Raw genomic sequence first — 17,238 nt, 5'->3', positions numbered from 1 at the left:
TTTAACAGGTCCAGCACCAGACCCTTCTCGAAGGAGAGCACCATACCCTTCACGAAGGAGAGATTTACCAGTTTGGTAATCCATGGAACCAAGGTTTCCAAGGACTCCTTAAGAATGCTTGTGGGACAGTCGTCGGCAGGACAGGAGGTGGCTTTGAGGTCTTGTATGATTTTGGATACTTCGTCTTCGGTGTAGTGCGTGAATGAGAATTGAAGGATAGTGTTTTCACTAGTGTTGGATGGAGTGGGCTCAGTAGAGGTTTGCGTCGATGTTACATTGCCAAGGGCTTTCTTGATTTTTTCTTTGTGAGAGTCGATCTTTAGTAGACAAGCGTCATGAATGCCCTGACACCACTTATCATCCTTGATGATATTGTTAGTGGGTGGAGGCTGATTTTGAAACTCCGCTAGGATTTTCAATAGCTCCCCAGTGTTGGATTGTGCATTCACAATTCTTTTATTATAGTGTGTGGCCTTAGCCTCAATAATGAGTTGTTTGTAGCTAAGGAGGGATTTTTTATAGTTTGTTAGGGTGTTATCATTTGGATCCTTCCTCCAAGCTCTTTCGAGAGCTCTCTTTTCTTGTCTGGCAGCAAGAATTTCATTAGAGAACCAAGTGTTCTTCGTGGTTTCAGTCTTTATTGCCTTCATTTTCAATGGAGCAAGATAGTTAACTGCTTCTTTGATGTTAAGTGACAGATGGTTAATAAGTTTTGAGGAGTCAACAAAGTTATGCAGGGATTGAAGCTTATTAGACAGCAGTGTGGCTAGTTTAGGGGCTGTTAGGTTTTTGAGTTTGCGAGACATTTTTTGAATGCGTGGTTGGGCATTAAGTTTAGGAGGGGAGGAGAGAAATGAAATCTTGGCCTGGATAAGAAAGTGGGCAGACCAAATACATGGCGTAGCCAAGATGTCAGAGATGTTGGTATTTTGGGACAAGAGCCAATCCAGGGTGCGACCCTTATTTTGCGTGGGAGGGCCTTTAGTAGTGCAAATCTGAGCCAGTAGATCACTAAGCTGTTCTTCAAAGAGGGGCATGACACTGGGTGGACGTTAGATCATGAGTGTTTTTAAAGTAGTATGTGGGGAGGTTTTTATTTTCACCCATAAAGTCTCACAGCCTTCCGGACAAGTATGGAGTAGTATGGGGAATTTCAAAACATTCAAGGCTTGAGTTGCACATCAGAGCAACTCTGCCACCTTTACCCAGTGAGCGATCTGCTCTGAAAAGGGTGTAGTCGTCGGGTGTGGAGAGTGTGGCTTGGGTGGGTAGGTCTGAATTGAGCCAGTTGTCGGTTATGCTGAAGAAGTCTGACTTGAGATCATTTGTTAAATCCGAAATTTCCACGCCATGTTTGTATAACGAGTGTGTATTGAAAAGGGAAAGAGATAGGACCAACAACGGTGCAATCTTGGATCCATTTGTATTGGACTAGCGCAGTGTTTTTTTTAGACATATGATAGAGCAAAGGCGAGGAGCGTGCGCAACTTACTTTAAGGGAGCAGCAGCTAGCGAGCCGGAAAGTCACAAGCCCCGCAGAAGCAGAGATTTCCAGTGAACTGGCAAGCTGTGGCAATGACTGGTGAAGAGCGGCGCGACCCAGAAGCGCCGGCGCTGAAGCGCCTGGACAAAGATGAAATACCCCAGGAAGTCCTTGGAAATGTAGTTCCAGCGAACTACTTTCAGTTCCACACACAAACACAAGAGTGCTTTGCTCTCTGCCACGCATACAATCAAACACACAGATTGGCTCCCTGACACTCGTGAGCAGCAAAGATAATATATGCACTGACAGTGGCCCTCATTACGACCCTGGCGGAATTCGCGGTGCTAAATGCACCGCGGAGCACGGCGGAAAGCTGCCGATAGCGCCATGGGGGTTGGCGGATTTTCCACCCCATGCCGACCTTGGCGGAGCGGTAAATCCCCAATCCCCATTTTGCCCTTCCCCATTCCCATTCTTGCCCCATAGGGTATAATGGGAGTGGGGAAGGCGTTAATTACGCCACCGTAAAGTACGGTGGCGTAATTAACAACGAGGTCCCTTAGCGCCATGGATTTCTCCGCCCGGTAAAACCAGGCGGAGAAAGGCTCCATGGCGCTACGGGAACTCGTAGTAGGGCGGACGGGTCCGCCACGATTACCACTGGCGGAAACCCACTCCGCCAGGGTCGTAATGAGGGCCAGTGAAATTAAAAGGAACCAAGTGAAAGCTTAAGCCATGCGTGGCGTTATTGCACGTGCAATGAATAAGATGCTTTCCCTAGCGGCAGCAGCAGCAGTAACTGTGAAAGAAAGACTATTGTGAGTTCATTACACATAAATAGTTTAGTAGCACCCCCAGAAATAACCATGAATAATAGCATTATGGTATATTGTGGTACTCACTTTTGTGCACAGATCAATAACAGGTGCAAAAGAATGTAACAGGCAGGTATTACATATTATAATAATACCATTACTAGCCATATTGTATGCACATATCAGACATTATTATACCCTTAAACCTTTCCCTGTGAAAGGATGTAGGAATGTCCACATCTGAGATGCCATCCTTTTCACCCCTTTTCTGAAAAAAATAAGTCTTTCAAAGGAAAGCTTTTTTACTTTGTGCGCTACACAAATACATATTATTGGTCAGACTTACTCCCTCTCCATCATTATATCCCTGGATGACACCCTGCACAGTTACATTTGCTTCCATAAATTGAAATATGCGGCAAACTTTACAAGAGAGTGCAATATGTCTGCAAGTTAAATGTGAAGTCCACTCAGCGTCTTTCACTGTGTTGTCCATGAGCAGAGAGTAATGGCAAATAAATGTGATCTGGCATGGACATGTGAAGCTGGGCAATGGAAGGGGGATATTTACAAGCAATTACACAAAAGGCAATGTGGGCAAATAAACAGGGTTGCGTGCCAGGTAAGGGAAGGGAAGACAGTAAAGAGTGAAGAGGTGGCAAAAAATTGTAACATATATATGACATATTATTGCAAGTAATCATATTTTGAAGGGGTATCAAGGCTATGTTGCAATGGAAGAACACCATATGGTGTTGTGTATGTAAAACAGGGTAAATAATATAGAGGTATACATCATGAATGTTGTGTCATTGCAGTGGCTGTTGCTAAATATTTATCTTCAACTATGAAGCCAATGCTGGTGGAACACAATTAATTGCTTTTGTTCTGTCAATCCATGTCATGTGTGCAAGATACATTTTAACAATTGTAATAGTACCTCAATCATCTGATGTATTTAAAATATTCAAGTATGTGATTGCAATACTTAATGTGGATGTTCTATTTCTCATAATAAACAATTTTCTGAGACTATTTACACATTGGTTGAGTGAAAAAGATGTATGCAGAAATGTAATAAAAAAGAGACTTCACAATGACCTAGTAAAAAAAAAATCACCTACTTAAAGTAATCAAATTGACATGTATTACTTTAACATACATCAATGATAGTGAGGGAAATAAATAAAAAAGGGAAATTAAATACAACTATTAATGCCTATCTAGTAAGATTAATTCACACAATAAAAATATATTATTGACACTTACACTGTAATTGATATAGTATTACTTTTTTTTTTATTTGGTTAGTTGTTAAAAACAACTTTTCAAATGTTTAGCATTTTGACATAAACATAACACAACATATAAAATAAGAGAGCATTATAAATAATTACATTATGATTACATTTTTTCTTCAACAAAGATCACATGAATGAGCATCAACACAAGTGATGAACATAATTAAATCACAATCCCTCATGTAACCTGATCATTAGTAATTAATTGTTAAAATAATTCAATAAAAACCTTATTGTATAAAAATATATTAATATCATCTATTACAATTAGACCTCGATTCCCTGAGCATATCCCTCCCACCCCCCTATGGGGTTTATTCTATGATGTGGACTCAAAATCTGGGACAGTGGCTTCGAGAAAGTGCACAATTGCCACCTTGATGACCAATCTTGGACTCGTAAACACTAATTTCCATATTGTGCTCTCATCCAAATCGGAGAATAGCATGAAAACATTTTGAAATAGTTTCATACGGAGCAGATTTAAACAAGGACATGCAACAATCAGGTGTTGAAGAGTTTCTTTTTGTTGTTTGTTTGAGCAATGTCGGCAAAAATTTTGATTTGGCAAAATTATATTTCTCCTCTGTATTACTTCACGGGTGTGCCATAAGTTAAGTCGAAACCTCATATATTGCCGTCGTATATGAGGCGAGGAACATTGAATATTCAGCCATCACTCTGTTGCTATTTAACCCAAATACAGAGACGTCAAAGTCCTTATATGTTTGACAGGCTGCTAAATTACTGATCCAATCGCATTCAAAGATCTTTTTTTTGCCAAATCTGGATTGGACACCAACATCTCAATACTTACCGCAGCCTTAGCCATCTCATTACATAGTAGTGTACACCACTTACTGGGCCAGCCAGTTGAGGTTGAAAGCAAAGACTGTGCTACTGTGCCTAATATATTGGATGCATTGATGCCTAATAAACACTTCCGCAAGAGGGCACACATTTTCCACAAAACCTGTGAGTGCAGGGAGATTGAACCCAACTCAAAGTGTATCATAGGGAGCGGGGTGCAATTAGGAAGCTGTAGCACTTGCCTCCAATATTTACCCTTTATTTTATCCCAATATGATCTGATTAATGGACTTCCGGCTTCAACACTATATAAGAGTATAGGGACTACCTTCATTTGATAGAAAGAGAGTATATACTTAAGTGAAAATTTACCAAATCTGGCAGCAAGAATCTTAGATTGTGACGTCAGGGTTTGTAGTTTGCATTGCAGTTCCCAGTACTCTACTTTTGATGTCATGGAGATCGTAAAGGTGAAGCCTAGATATTTGCATTGTTCCACCACTCCAAGTGCCTTGCCCTGAATTGTCTACGTGTAGCTCTTTTTCTTGCGCTTAAGGCTGTTATGACAAATCAAGACTTGTGATTTGGTTGGATTTATTTTTAAGTGATTAGCTATGGTGTACTGATCCAGCTTGTCAACATTTGTTGAAGACCAAATGGCGTTTTGGACATCAGTACTAAAACATCTGCATAAAGCAGATATCTGATTTTGCCATCACCCAATTTTGGGGGGTCACAGCAGATATTGGTAAAGATGTCTCCCATATCAAATATAAAGAAATTAAATAAACTTGAGGCCAACGGGCACCCCTGTTTCAGTCCTCTCATAGTCACAATAGATGCGGAAAGTATGCCTTCAAAAGTTAGGCGTACCTGCATTGTTGTCTTCGAATGCAGTAGCATCACAGGAGTTATTAGAGAATTTGGGCAATTGTGCTTTTTGAGTTTCTTATGAAGTAGAGCCTGATCAATAGAATCAAACACTGCCCGAAAATCAATGAACGGTAAGTATAGCGGCTGCCTCGGGCAGCGCAATGCATTTTAATCAAATTTAAGCATAATATGTTTGGGATTGCCCCCAAACCAGCTACAAAGCCCGATTGATAACTGTCTCTTAATTGTGCTTGGGTGGTCCATAAATTGAATTTCCTCAAAAGCAATCTGCCAAAGATTTTCCCTGGAACATCAAGAAGGGAGATCGGACGATAGCTACTAGAGGCTTGCCGATGACCCTTCTTGAATATTGGTACAGTGATCGAGAGCGTCCATGTTTTCAGGAGGACTTGGGCTACATTAATTGCTGAAAAAATGGTATGAAATATCGAAGCCTACAACTCAGGATGCAACTTTAGGGTGTGATTTGAGAGACCATCTGGTCCAGCTGCTTTAGAGTTGGATGCTGTTTTAATTATTGACAATATGTCTTCATAATCAAACTCAAGTTTAAAACAGCCATCCAAATCAGAAGCATCAAAACTTTTAGCACCCTGGGGAACTGCGTATAGTTCAGAAAAATGCTGTTCCCAAGATTGTTCAGTCACTGCATTTGATTGAGCCGCAATTTCTCAGGGCCCAGTAGCATACTAATTATGGTCCACATTTTTGCAATGTTCTTTGATGCCAGGGTGGTCATCACAGCACCATCATTTTGATATAACTTTGCACAATGTCTTTTTACCCATTTGGCATACTTCATTTTGATTTTTCTTACAAGTAAGACCTTGATGTCCGGAGGATACCTAGAAGCTTGCCTCAATTCAGCACGCTTTTCAGATTTCTTTGCTTTCATGACCAGATCAAAATTGTGCTGGTGTTTAGTTTTTAGTTGTGTGTTTGATCTTGTATTCTGGAAAAGTTGCATTGTACTACTATACTGTATACCAATATTGCTCCCGTCAGTGGGGTTTTGTTGGGTCGAATGTAACAAATGTTGATTAAATTGGTAAATTGGTGTTGAGCATCCTCCGACCATCAGAGTCTATTGAGCCCCGAATACACAAATAAAGAACCTTCTCGTTGCCCAGTGTCAACAACTTTTCTTAGATCTTTCTGCCACCATTTAATTGCTAAGATGTTATGATCACTCTGTTTAGCATCAATGATCACAAAGCTTTTAGCCACGGGCAACGGGGCATCACTCACTTAAATATAATCAATAATCGATTCCATTTGTCCATTATGCCAGGTTGCCCTTGGGGGTGGATCTTCTTTAAAGAGTCCATTTAACCTGTGTAGGTGACAACCTTTTGGTAAGCATATTCCATCTATATCCTCCACCCCCACTTGGTAAGTATTTATTACTGAGGGTATTGATGTTTAAGTCTCCAGCCAGTATTAAGTTAGAGACTGAGTTATCTAGAACAACCAGATCAAGTAGTGTTGTTATACCATCAAAAAAGCATTATCACCTATAGCAACCGCATGCCAATATATATTGAGGGCAGCATACCCTATTCCCTCAGCTCTAACCTTTACAAGACGCATATGCTTATTTGGACTGGCCCATGGTTCCAATGACACACCCTTTCAAATTGTTATAGCTGTGAGTAGACAAGAAGAAGGTCTACCAGAGGAAGGTCTATAAGCAGGATTGAGATGAATATCAAAGCCATTCCAGACCGGACAATCTATGAGCCAGGTCTCTTGTAAAATAATTAAGTCATACATGCCAATCTGATTTGGGTCATTGTTAAGAAGGTGAGTGAACCCTCTAGTATTCCAACTCAGTAAGGAGACCAGATCCTGCATATGCACATGATCTAGTTAAAGTTGCTGGGAGCATTTACAATGGCATGTATTAACCTTTGACATTTCCCCATTTCCTCCCCGGGTAAGTATGCCCCCTATTTGTTTCACTATGTGTACTTGGGAGTTATCAGAGGCTGGGCTTGTTATGTTGGGCTCTGCTATGAGATCGAAGTCCAGATTGTATTACATTTTTAGTACAATCAAAACAGTTTTCAAACATTGTTCAAAAGCTTGAAACTCGCTTTGTTAAAAATTGTGAACATAGCCACACATCATTTGAATCTTGATGTCAACCTTTAAACAAGTTCAATTTTGGGAGGCCAGAACTGCAATGTTCTGTGGCATAGACTGGGCACTGGAAACAACTTCTTGAGCAATTCCATGTGTCTTCATGGCCAGCACATTCATTGTAGGATCTTTAACAAATTAATATTCTGTCTGCTTTGCCACCCACTGTTTGCTTCCTTTGGAAAACTCCTTATTGTAATGAAGCATCTTGAAAGTTCCTGCAGTTTTTGTTCCTCACCAATGTTCCTGTTGTGTGCAAGTACAGCCAGTCTTCGTCTGGCCTCCATACCATCTATGCCAAAAGGAAACATTTTAGGCCTGTACCTTGGGCACATGTTATGGTACAACTCCCAATCTTTATTGTGTGGCAGAATTTAGTTAGTCCCCTCGTGTCTCTTGAAAGCGTTTTGTCATACACAATCTTCTCAAGTGCTCTGTGAAGAGAGGAGCCTGGCAACAACCAACTTTTCTTATGTATGTTTTCTTCCCAAGAGTGTATGTTTGAACAATGGTGCAGCATTGAATGCCATTTCTCAAGCAGAATATCTACAGATCCATCACAGGTTTTTGAGCTCCACAAAATATGGTTGCTGATAGGCTGTGACCAATTCATGTTATGTTTTTTGTAGCTGCTTTATAGCAGCAGCTGTAATTGTTTTAGAAATTGATTTTGCAACATGCAATATATCATATTGATGCTGTATGTGTGGGAACTGCTCTTGCACAGCCTTTGCTATGCCCACTTGCCTGTCAGTGCCTGTCAGTGGCTATCAAGGCTATTTGCATTCCTCTGAATGGTAGAAGTTCAATGGATTTAATGAAAACAAAATTTCCATGACAACAGAAGATGTACATTCAGACACTTGCATGGCAACAGAACGTATTATTTTTTTGCAGTATTTAGCAGAAATACCAGGACTGTCACATTTTCCATCACCAGCAACACTGAGCCTTTTGCTAGTGAGAACATTGTCCACTGATATCTATTTGAGTGGCCAGGCCTCGCTAATAGCTGGGTACAAGAAATTCTTCTGATATTTGTAGCATTGTTTTTTAGAAAGGAGCTCAAGCCCCACAAACTTACAGAGATTTAACATTTTACTGAACGTTGATCCACTAAACAACATAGCAGATGAAAAAAGTAAATTTCCTGATGGCACTTTCCAAAGTTTCAGTTGAGCAGACCATGAAAATGTGTTATGAAGGTGTACACAGCTACCCTTGATCTTCAGGTTCGTGCCTTTGACTACACAAAGAAACTTCACCAATTGCTCCCCACAGAACACCCTGTGTATTTTATGATCACATTGTATCATTTTCATAATTTCGATCAAGCAGAAGTTCACTACAATTTATTTTGTCTCCTTTAATAGCCAATCATCCTGCAGTGCAGTGGTTTCTGTTTCCATGGTGGTGGACAAGTCCTCCACACTAGAAAAAGTGTAGTCTAGATCATGAGCACAATCGTCTATCAGTTGTGAAGATGCTTCACTTATTTCTGTGTGTGATATTTCATGATTTTCTGCATGTCAGATTGACATTTCTTAGAGGGTGTGGATTGTGGGAGTGGGTCTGCAAGCAGTTCTGAAACCTCTTCCAGTTTGTCTCTTCTGGGTGATGTTGTGTGCTGTAAAAATGATCCATGGTTACTTCCCATGGGTCAATGGTGACATTCAATTCGAATTTTGGCCACTGGACATCTGCATCATGACTCTGAATCTTGAGAGGACATTGCTAAACCTCAAAATATATTTGCTCCAAAGTGACATCGGTTTGGCAAGCAACATCATTAGTTTGTGTTGTTGTCTGAGTCTTTATACCCCTCTTCTTCCTAGGCCTCTAATCGATAAAGAAACATGCTTAATTCATAACACACATACAGAATATATTAATTACAACCTCAAAATGTTTATTATTTACTCTTGTTTTCCTAATTTGCCTTGAAGCTGTCAATTTAGATTTGACAAGCTCCATGCCAAGCTGAAAAACAGCATTTTGAAATCAAATAAACCAAGTAATTTGCTCTTCCACTTCAAGAATTATATCTACATATCTACAGATATAACCACATGTCCCCATGGTAACCATTAAAACTGTTAAATATTGAATGATAGATAAAATGGATGATAAATGATATTTTACAATATCTTAAATATACCTCTGGTCCATGTGACTCTTCATTTTCGACCGCTTCAGTAGTACATTCCTTGTATATAACACATTCAACAAAAATTGTTCAATTGTTAAACAATGTAATGTTAAAATCTTTGATCTCACAAAGCACATCTTGAGAAAGTTGATTTAATGATTGTCAACCTTACAATCTCAGTTACATTTTAAAATAACATAAGGTTAATCGTTGGATTAAAATGTTTACATTATTAGTAACATAAAGTTGAACACTGTGTACATTTAACATTTTAAAAAACATATTTGAAATTGAACCTGATAAGCATCCGAGATGTTGCAGGGAGTTGGTGTGAGATCATCCTGCAAAACATAGTGAGTAAATCAATTCTATGTTCACAACAAGCATCTCCAGATGCCTAAGCACACCTATAGTGAAGCATCCACATAGTTCAGAAAACCATCAACAATGCAACTACATACCAAGACACTGGTTAATCTTACAGCTACAGCCACCCGTGACTCTGGATCCCTTATGGGCACTATCTAACCAGTGCGCACAACCAGACACACCACAATTCCACACAACACGCTAACACCAACCCAAACACTATCCACTCTTGAGGCACTGAATCTTACCCATACGTTTACAACACACCAGGCCTCCCGCATGACCTCTCACATGCAAAACAACACTCACAGATGCCAGTTCTTTCTTGTTCTGAACCTATCCTCTCACCTTTTAATCACTAACCTTCACTACACCCCTCTCTGGCAAAGCAACGTGAGCGCCTGCGGACTGCCCCTGAGTGGTAGCGGTGCGCAGTATAAATCAGCATACTATAACATAACATCAATTATGGCCCCTTAATGTATGATGCATTGTACTGTTTTTTTTAAACCAATTACATTTTTCGCTAGGAAGCACATGTTGATGAACTAAAACATACACCATTAGTATAGTGAAGGGGCGTTTGTTATTCATTAATAAAGTATGTTTTTGTGAAGGTTTACTTTCATTGTTGCAAGTGTTTCTGCGATAAACACATCTTGGATGTTGATCGAATGCTTGGGATTTGCTGACAGTATAGCAATTTATTAAAATAAATAACACTTATCCTAAAATTGAACAAGATATTGTAAATCAACAACTATTAATATAATTCAGTAAATTCTCACTTCTCATACCTCACACTCTCGACTGGTTGCAGGCAAAGAATAGTATGTTGTTGAAGTTCCAGCATCCCCCTTATATAAAAGTAATTGTAACAATAAGGATGTAAAAGCAAAATTGAAAAAAAAACATTACATGCAAAAGCTGGTCGATATTGACATACAAGCCTACATGCCGATATGTATCAAAAGCTAATATTATAAATAACAATAATCAATATGTTTTAAGTTGAACTTGACCATTTAAATATAGTGTGTAGTCGCATTCGAAGGAGTAGTTTAAAAAAATGTCTTGAAAGGTGAGTGCCTACGGAATAGTGGTTGATGTAGAATCTTGGTCCTTTAATTAATGTATATATTAATTCCACTGCTCAATAAAAAATGTACATTAATAGTATAACTTAGACCACATCAAAAGCGACAAAACAAGTTTATGTGCATGTTGCTTGGCCTCGCCATTTGGATGGATTTTGGATGAGTCTGTGGTCGCCTCCATGGTAACGGTCTGTACTTCCATCAGCGTGGTCTACGTAAAGACAGACATGGTTATTAACACATTAAACAAAATGACCTATTTGAAAAAAGACCCAATGTTAGTGTTTAGAAAGGCACAAAGTAATCTAAAGTGAAACATGTATGAACCACAGTACATTGTGTCACAATGGGAACTTCTGTAATAAAAATTATACATGGATATATTCACATAGAAATGTCATTATGTTACCTGTTCACAGATTATTTCAATATATTGAGTGATCATTTAGAAGACCAATCATACAGACAGTTGTAGGAAATACTAAAATACATTAAAAATTCAGCGTCCACTACTCAACTAGGTCAGCGTGTGCTCAAATTCAGTTGGCATTGCATTGCGAAGTAATTGGCGAAGGAGTCTGGGGTGATGCTTTTTAGTGTACTTTTATGCTTCATACATATCTTGTGAGATGTGCATGCTGCAGACATGGAATCGATTGCCCCTCATATCATCCAAGACATGCTCCGCTCTGCTTTCAATCTCGGACACTGAAAATCTGCAGTTTAACAGCCATGTTCCTTATTAAATTTAAATCCTTTGGAAATACATGCAGGACTGCACTATGACTTTTGGCATGGTTGATATTAGGGCAACCCAAAATTATACATGAAGGCATTGTTAGATTGTCCTATGATCTGTGAAAAATATATAAGTACATATTACTATTACAAAAGTATCCATGTGGGTAAATCAGACATCTTGCTTTCATATTAAATTTTCTTTTTACATTATATAAAGTGTGACCTAAGGCAAACATGCATTGACAGCATGTACTACGAAACATTACATTTGAAAATAATACTCTGTAATGTCATGTGCTAATTCGAGAGATAAAACTACATAGGACGGTTGATAATGGTGAAGACATTTTCGATCAATTCAAATGAGAATAAGGTGTACATTGATTATAAAGCAATAGAATGTGGCTGAGCAGAGAACATTGACACTAAAGAAAGCAATAGTAATAGTTGACTAACCGTTACAAAAAAGAACAGATTAGTCGATTCAGCAAGCAAGGCAAAACGTGGATAGATGGCGATATCTGCTGTCGATTTATGTTTATGTTTATTAGGTTTATATAGCGCTTTAATCCCAAGAGCTTTACAGTATAACAGCAAGGTACAATTTCAGAGATGTTTTCTAGGTTACTTCAACAGTGTTTATAAAGGTTTACAAAAGTGGGTGTGTAGGTGAATGTCTGGCATGTTCGTCGACACCCACCACGCATCTATGACAATGTTTGATCTCCTCAATCCTGCCAGTGCAGCCCCATTCTGAGGACACTGTCACAGGTATGAGCTGCCATCGATAGCGGAGGGAAGATGGATGTGGATGAGGGGAGGGCAATAGGCAAAGAATCAATGTCCAAAGGACACAGAGATATGTAGATTGCCGGAACGGGGTCTGACAAGGGGATTCTGTAGACACCGGGTCAGGGGTGGCTATGCAGCCAATGGACCCCGTGCAAAAGAACCCTTTGAGGTGTACATGGTATTCCGCACCTTCAGTGTTCCCATGCACTCAGCCCCCTTGTGAGCACACGGCCACAGGTACGAACTGCCATTGATACTGGAGAGGAAATGGATGTGGATGAGGGGAGCACAACAGGCCCGGAATCAATATGCAAAGGACACAGATATGTAGATTGCAGGCACGGGTCTTCAAAGATGAGTCTGGAGACACCGGGTCTGTTTTGGCCATGCAGCCAATGGCCCCCGTTCGAAAGAACCCTTTGAGGTGTACATGGTATTCAGCACCTTGAGCATTTCCATCCACCCAGCCCCATTGCGAGCACACGTCACAGGTGCGAACTGCTATCGATAGCAGAGGGGTGAATAAATGAGGATGAGGGGAGTGCAATAGGAACGGAATCAATGTTCATAGGACACCAATCGTTCTTCATCCTCTTAGATGCTTATACGTATTGTGGACAAAAAATGTATAACAACTTCCTAATTAGCTCTTTTATTTTTTTATTTACTTTGGTGAAGTGGATGGCAATGACAAACTACACATTGTACTGCTTAGTCGAGGTATAAATCCCTGGTGTTGCCCGTAGTCACTGGGGAATTTCTCACAAATATCTGAGACCACACAGGCAGGTATTGCTTGTTGAACTAAGAATCACAATCTTCCATGAATCTACCATGTAAACGCACGATAGGCCACAAGCCTGTACCACTTGTGTAAGTGATGTTATTTTACTTGCACTACCTTTTTAAAATGTATGGTATTGTTATGCTTTCAAAAGTATCTTTTCATGCAAAGTATTGACAGTACTTATGATTTCAAGTAGGGATCAATTAGAAATGTGAACGCCCATTCCAGCAAAAACAGTTTGGGAGATAGGGAAATATTGTTTTTAACTTCAAAGTGAAAGAAATGTTATTTTGTGGATGGTAAATCTAATGATAAATACTTTGTTTTGAGATTATAAAGAGAGATATATTTACTTTACAGTAAAAGCCTTTTATCAGTGATCCATCAGAGTTATAATGATGTAGGGGAACAATATATAATGTCTGCCGTCTCAGCTGTGAAACACACAACATATATAGAGTAAAGGTACCTGTTACTTGCATCACAAGGGCGAACAGTAGATCAAAGTTCATGCATGAGGACCATCATCATTCGTAACATTGATCTTGGAAGGCAGGCTGCTGGGTAACACATAGTGGTGGTGTGTCCTCTTCGGCAATGTAGCCCAAGCAACAGCAGTTCTCCACCAGAGTATGCATAAACTCACAATTATGGCAGGTGCACCAGGTGGAAACGTCTTGCATGCGACTGGGCTCAGACTCTGATGACTGATCGTCATGACTTTCATGTGATTCCTCATCGTTTCGGCTTCTTTCTAGTTCCAGTATTTTCTCTTATGAATATTCTGGCTTGTACAGGTAGGGCTGAATTGTTGCCAAAGTTCCTGAATATTGAAGAATGGCAAAATTAACTGTGAGAACATATGAAATAATATAATATTGTTTTTATACAGTAACAAAATGAGGTTTAACATTAAAATTCAATCTTAAAGAAAGACAAGAGAAGAAACAGACATTACAAAACCCCATCGTTCAAAGACAAGATTAATTGGGTCAAACTTTGAAAGTTTGCATAAACACATGCTAAGAACCTGCCATGTTACAATACAATTTAAATATGGATTGTAAATACATTTGTAATAAGCGACTACTGAGTTAATTCATTTTAGGCAGTGTAAGTACCTACTCTCAGTGCACAGCACTTGGAAGATAGCTTAACAGAGCAGGAATAAGTCAGAGAGGCTTGAAATTAAATACACTGACACAAAGGAAAAAGACACTCAAATGTTGTGTGATCAGAAAGGGTTTGTTTACATTTGTCAAGGAAAGAGGCATTGTAGAGGAGCAAGTGTATGATTTCTCACTAGTTCCCACCCCCTCACCTCCAACATATTGGAACTGCAGACAAAAGGCTGTGGCTGGATCTCTTGTGTAATCCCACTACTGCACTGAGTGTGTGAGAGACGTAATGCACTCAGACAGCCATACAGGATGTACCCTTGCACTGAAAATGTGGAAGGATGCTGCATGGAAGGATGTCAGCATGCACCTATGGACATCATGGAGCATTAAGCGAAATCTGATGAGGGCAGAGTGACGTCATAAAGAAGATATGCTGAAGCAATATGAAAATACTTAAATACTGACAATGTAATTGAAGCTGAAGCACCATGAGAAATATGTACCTACAGCTAAAGTAATCATGAATATAAATAAAAAAGGAGTACATTACTGGTTAATAACTGTAAATACAGAGTAACACAAGATGGATGAGAAATATAGAAGCTTGCGATAGAGGAATATATAATGTGGCAAGGACGGCCACGATAGGAAAATGGACGCTGGCTCATGTCGGCTTCAACAAAGCTACCACAAAGACAGATCAAGGCCGCAGAATCAGGATATGCTGGAAATACACCTCATGTGCAAACCAGCATGAGTCAAAGTTGGCCTACGTTCAAGGATACTATTTTAAGGAATAATTGCAAGATACAAAGGGAGTTATAGGGATAAGCCCTAAATGTGAGACATTCCTCTTAGATTAAGGACAAAGAAAACATTTGCAACAGCCAAAGTATTGCACAGTTAAACGTGTGTGAGGTCTATGCGAGGTAGAGTGAGCAAGTCTCTAGAGACCAAGTGACGCAACAACATCCTGCATCATTGAATCAAATAGCAGTAAATAAGAGGCTGAAATTGACAAATGTGTGGTCTCTGCACATGTGACCCAGAAGTTGAAGACAAGGGCGATTCATTAGAGCCTCATACGAAGATAGTGGTGTGCTCACACTCCCACAAATGTTCCAGGACAGTGAGAAGGCTACAAGGTCAACTACAGACAGAAGACTTTGGTTTATGGCCAACCAATGAGGGATGATGGATTAATTGTGAGAACAGAAAGTAGTCTGACGCAATTCAAAGCACCTAAGTTTTGTTTCACATACGTGCTGCTAAAGAGCCGAAAATCTGAAGTTGGGATACTATGCCAACCAATCGGTGAGTCTAAGGGGAAAGCTAACATACAATGTTGCATAGACAATCTGCTGCTATTTTGTCCACTATAAACAGTACTATACGTAGTTAGAGGTAGGTCAAGGTGTGTCTTACAGATACGGGGCAGTCAATGATGTTTTAATTCTTATATGTTCTATAAGTAGATATGTTCCTCTAACCAATCCCTCCCTTTGATAGGTTTTATGATTTGCCACGTAGGATGACATCATAGATGATGCACATTGGGGTTTAAGACCTCTGTGTAATCTATTTGTGTGTAAGTGTGCATGCCTCAGTCTGATGCCTGTCAGTTCTCCCTGCTTTATCAAATGAGAATAAAGTAGTACTTTGACATATTCCTTGAGTTTGTCTGGTAAATTGGTCTGAGATCTTTATTTGTAATTCAATCTAGCACAGGACACTTCAAGGTGCTAGAGCGCAGAATCTTGGCATTTCCATGAGACACGTCAATAGATTGCGCACAGAGGACACTGACATGGAACATGCATTGGCATTGTCAAAAGGGGAATGAGCATTTACTGATGTCAGCTTTAGGGGCGGGTGATCTGAATTACTGCCGTGAGGGCACTGAATTTAGGGCGATGAATCAACAGATAGGATTAGCACAAGATGGCGCTATCCGACCCATCGTTTTCACATCTGTAAAAGTGAGCAAAGCTAAGGTAAAATGCATTGGATTTTTTTTAAGATCGATCGATGTATGCTCAAAAATATATGCCTGATCAATTGGACCAATACAATTTCAGAGCAAACTACGCCTTTAACGTATGGCAGGTGTGTTCTCATTGTGCAGCTTTCTTGAGCAAGATAGGTTTTCTGTGAAGTGGCATGCTTTTTGTAAGCTTGTGTGCAAAGAACTAACTTCAGCAAAGCAGCTACAAATATTGAAGCAAGCAAATAAGAAAGGATCTGCTAGTTCTGGAGGAGGTTCCCATCATATAAAATGGTGTGTGGTTCTGCCTATTATGCACTACACATTGGCCAGGCCAGTAATCCCATTGGTCACAATGCTACAGGATTGCCTCCAGTGGTCGTTGCCTCCAGTGGTCGGTGAAAAGTGGAGCTCACTCAGAGGGAGTAGAAGTGCTACAGCCAAGCGATGAGGGGAGCGGTCATGCATCGATTTGAAGACTAGTAACTGGCATGATTGGGTAAAAATGTACCACTGCACCACAAACCATCAGTGATGTGCCTTTCAGCCATATATTTCAGCCACGTTTCAACTGAGGAAACGTGCAACAGTTCCTATCACCCAACTTGCGTTGGTTGCTCATAACTTCTTCTTTTACTATGAAGATGTTAAGTGAAATGTTTCCCCTCTGGACACCTTTACTTGTATAAAGGGTAATGTTGCTACCTAGTAGCCAATGTCTTTGAGCCAATACATGTCTTATTATTGTTG

This window comes from Ambystoma mexicanum, chromosome 3q (genome assembly GCF_040938575.1).
Source record: "Ambystoma mexicanum isolate Mex_15411 chromosome 3q, UKY_AmexF1_1, whole genome shotgun sequence".
Classification (NCBI taxonomy): Eukaryota; Metazoa; Chordata; class Amphibia; order Caudata; family Ambystomatidae; genus Ambystoma; species Ambystoma mexicanum.
Note: the sequence above shows the minus strand (reverse complement) of the source record.